General features: G+C 41.4%; 1 long non-coding RNA gene across 1 annotated transcript; it reads left to right on the top strand.

Annotated features, from left to right (window-relative positions):
• The first annotated feature begins 318 nt into the window (after positions 1-318).
• LOC127941950 (uncharacterized) lies at positions 319-1,213 on the top strand. The gene is made up of 2 exons (XR_008149230.1): positions 319-533; positions 681-1,213. It is a non-coding gene; the product is annotated as an uncharacterized LOC127941950 (long non-coding RNA).
• The last annotated feature ends 3,445 nt before the right edge of the window (positions 1,214-4,658 follow it).

A 4,658-nucleotide genomic window follows, 5' to 3' on the forward strand; every position in this document is an offset into this window, starting at 1 on the left:
GGGGTTTCTTCGGTATCGGAGCTGTAGCATTGTCGGTCGAAGTCTGGTAGCGACGTCGTTGTTCCTCAGATGAATCTGGGTATGATGCGCTCCCACAGGAACTGCCAAACACATTGCAACATCGGCTGCCAGAAGTTTGCATTCTGCGCTGTCGTAGTCGGCGAGTCTGAGCTCCTCCCCAAATCAGGCTTCGACAGCGATATGCAGTTGCACATAACGATGTTCACGGATGTAGTTTCTTCAGGCATCGGAGCAAACGGCTGAAACACCACAGAAGATGAGATGAATGATCGTCCAAGGCAAAATGTGTGAGCTCCACAAGCTCTCCATTCAATTTATATGCTATGAAGAGTAGTGTTCGCGCTGCGCTGTTACTGATCAGCGCTGCGCTGGGGAGATCAGCTCGGTGGCGCTGGTGAACACGTCCTCTCTGCGCTGTCGAGTCGGTCGCGGAGCTCGGTCCATTGAGCCGCGCCTGTGACCGGTCAGCGCTGCGCGAACACTTTAATACCGCACTGTTTATCCTACATTAGGTGTGTTTGGCTAGCCATGAGCGCAAATGAAAGACAATTTCATGGGAATGTGTAACCTGTCATAGCCTATAAATTGAATTTAAAGCTTGTGGAGCTCACACATTTTGCCTTGGACGATCATTCATCTCATCTTCTGTGGTGTTTCAGCCGTTTGCTCCGATGCCTGAAGAAACTACATCCGTGACCATCGTTATGTACAGCTGCAGGAGGAGCTCAGACTCGCCGACTACGACAGCGCAGAATGCAAACTTCTGGCAGCCGATGTTGCAGCGTGTTTGGCAGTTCCTGTGGGAGCGCATCATACCCAGATTCATCTGAGGAACAACGACGTCGCTACCAGACTTCGACCGACAATGCTACAGCTCCGATACCGAAGAAACCCCGAGCCAACGACACTCTGCGGACTCGAGTCACTTCGGACATGCTGATGGCGCATATTTCACCCGCCTATCGACTATTCTCCAAACACCGAGATGCCTTTCCCAGTTCTCCAGATGGACTTTCTCTGAGGCATCTAATCTTCGATTTCTTCATACATTTTCAACATAATTAGTTCCACATTCACTATTGTGTGGTATTTTCCCGCTCATTATGTATTTTTCTGTTTCTGTGGATTTAGGCAGACCTCATTGACCTCATTGTATAAGTGTAACATCTTGAATAAAACAAATGAAAACTGATTTAAGTAGTGAGTCTGTCATTATTGGGGCTTAAATTTGGGCAATCTAAATGCTTTTCTAAATGGTTTCTAATTATTTATATGAAGATGAAACAATGTAACACCAGTGACATATTTTTAAATGAACCACATGAAAAAAGTCAATTATAAAGTTTACAACACCAACAACAGAAAAAGTCAGACTAGTGTCTTTTAAAATCATCGATTATATATATATATATAAATGTCACAGAAGTGGCATGCTAGATGAAGATGTTTATTCAGGCATATTTTCAAATCATTAAATTGTGAAAATCTATGTCAAGTCAACAGGGCAACGATTATAGGGGCCCACGGCTGAGGGGGGGCCCCCGGCGATATCAACCGACTGCTGAGGCCGGCGTAAATGACGCTCAGGGGTGCATTTCCCGTACTACGACGTAACTCGCTGATTAACCACCATCGTACGATGCATCGTTATGGAAACGAACTAGCTAGTCACAGCTGTTTCCCAAAACCTACGTTACCTGTGTCGCAGATCCATAGTTCAAACTATGTTGGTTTGAGCCGTCGTTCTTCTTCGATCTAATGGTTGACTGGAGCTATGAGCACATACAGTAATTTGGTTTTATTTTCTCTTTTCTTCGACTCCAATTATGCTTTTGAAATGACATCATAGGAGTCAAGTAATAAGGAATCATTCATTTGTTCTGCAATTATATACACACATGGAGTTAAAATGTGCTCTTTTCTGATCCCAATGTCAATAATTTCACAATTTCATATAAATACTATTTCTTATTTGATATTGATAGGCTACTCAACCACAACTGAAAAAAGATGGGTCTTAAAACACCTGATGCTTATTTTGCTAAATTTTTCCTATTTAAGTCACCTTGCCATTCTGCCATGTGTTAATGAAAATGACACAAAAACCCCAATTTTCAAAGCATGAAATTGCTGATTTTTTGGAGGAGGCGGAAAATAATAAAGTCCAGCTATTTTCAAAGCTGCAAAACAGCATTACAAATGCTGACAAAAATCAAATCTGTGCAGAAATCACTCAAAAAATAAATGATGCTGTCTATGGATATGAACAAAGCCCAGCAGAAGTCAGTAATAAGTGGAGGGACTTTGCAAGTGTGACAAAACGGAGGGATCCAGCACGTAAGAGGGAAGCAAACAAGACTGATGTGGTATCAATTCAGTTCCTTCTGTCCTAGAGGAAGAGAGAGTTTTGGCCATCCTGGTGCCTGTTACAATGGAATGATCCTTGGAGGTATAGATACATGTGCATCAACCAGGCCTTTGCCTTCAAAGTTCAGGCCTCCAACATCAGGCCCTCTCCTGCCTGGCTTTTCAACATCAGACCTTTTCCTCCCTGGGTCTCTAACATCAGGCCCTCTCCAGACTCTTTTGTGTGGGCCACCTCTGCAGTTTGCCAGGTTGCTGAAGAGAGTGCATGGCTTTGGTGATAGCTGGCTGCTGGGAGTCAATACCTCATGACACCGCTATATATATATAAATATCTAGAATATAGATATAGATATAATAGGGGTGTAACGATACACGTATTCGTATCGAACCGTTCGGTACAAGGCTTTCGGTTCGGTACACAGTACGCATTATGTACCGAATGGTTCGTTGGACTAATTAATTACATTTGGAAAATAAAGAAGTGAGTGAAATATAATGTTATGCGTTCAGCAAGGTAGCCCAATATCCCATACGACGTTACAGGCAACGCCACTGACACCCCCGAAGAAAAATAAACACCAACTTATATGTTTATGTTAGGCTACTCAGTCAGGCGCTCGCTCATTCAGTACGCAGTGAAGGCTCGTTGCAAAATGGTTAATGCGTTTAACAGACCAGAAATAGAAGATCCTTCAATAACCAACAGGTCTGGTGTTTGGGTGCACCTTGGATTCCCTGTAAGCTATGATGGTGATGGCAAGAGAGTGGTGGATAAAAAAACAACGGTATGTCCCATCGGTTACATGACAATAGAGTACACCAGCGGGAATAGGCTACTTCAAACATGTCAACTCATTTACATCACCCCAGTGTGTCAGTATCTGGAACAAGACGAATAAAAGGAGAAACATACGCCACAAACTATCCCCGCAGCATTTAGACAGACATTTCCAACCGATTCAAACAGGGCAAAAGACATCACCGCGGCGATTGGTACATTTATAGGCGTGGATATGGGACCATACTCTGTAGTGAGTAACTACAGCCAGACCGTAATTCCTGTTTTGTACCAAAAAACAAAAGCCCACATAGAGAACCAATTGAGTAAAAACACACTATATATAAAGATTTATAGAGTTCCATATAAAAAGAGTTCCATCTTTGTATTTGTTCATAACTAATACAACAATATAACATTTTCATTTTTTCTTATAAGGAGCTGTTTTTGTTTTATACAGTATGCTGCTAAGAAAACACCATAGAAGATGGATAAAGAATAGCGCCATCATTGTTCAATGTAAAAAAAAAAACATACTTTGTTACTGTAGTTTTAAAAAATAAAATATTTGTAAAAAATCAAGGAAATTTATCTGCCAATTTTTTCTTTTAGCTGTATCTAAAACGTACCGAACCGTGACATCAGTGTATCGTATCGAACCGAACCGTGAATTTCGTGAACCATTTCACCCCTGATAAATATATATATATATATATATACAAACGAAACGATGGCTGCGTTCACATCGGCATGATTGATGCTTAGCCTAGTGTACAATGATTATTAATTTTGAAGGTGACGAAGGAAGCAACAGTAGCACTAGTGCTGCAAGTGCTCCTGCTGTTGAACAACAGGGGGTGGACAGTTCAGCTTTTGAGTCAGAGCTGGAGCCTTCAGGTAAAGTTTAAGCTATAAGCAAAACTAAACATGCTGGCTGAAAAATATGTGCTGGCTGAAAAATATGTGCTTTTATGATTTATAAGGTCATCAGTAGTAGGACTGTGTTCATTGGGACATACAATTGATGGCTGCTTAATATAAATTATTGAAAGTGCTTATTTCATATTGCAGAGAAACTCAATGTGCAGAGTGAGAGAGAGGGGGATTAAGGGAAAGATAATAGAGACAGTGAATGCCTTGATACTTTTTGATACTTCATTTGATTATTTTGCCCGTCCACAGTCTAAGGGTTTTGATTTATTTTTTAATTATAACCCAATTCAAACAACTGAAAGAGCCAAAAATTTAGCCGTCTGGTGGACACATGAATCGGGTGGTGGTGACTACAACAACAGAGGTGGCTTGGGGTGTAGTCAAATTCCGGCCTGATTTACTGTCCCAGTCCGCCACTGTTTGTATGCAACACGTCCTGCTTTGTATTACTAAATATGTAAATCATATTTGCTTACTAGCTTACTTCAAGCTTACTTCAAGGACAAAAGCTCATCTTTACAGACTGAGACGATGGAAGGTCAAATATTATTTACATATT

This window comes from Carassius gibelio, chromosome A21 (assembly GCF_023724105.1).
Source record: "Carassius gibelio isolate Cgi1373 ecotype wild population from Czech Republic chromosome A21, carGib1.2-hapl.c, whole genome shotgun sequence".
Lineage (NCBI taxonomy): Eukaryota > Metazoa > Chordata > Actinopteri > Cypriniformes > Cyprinidae > Carassius > Carassius gibelio.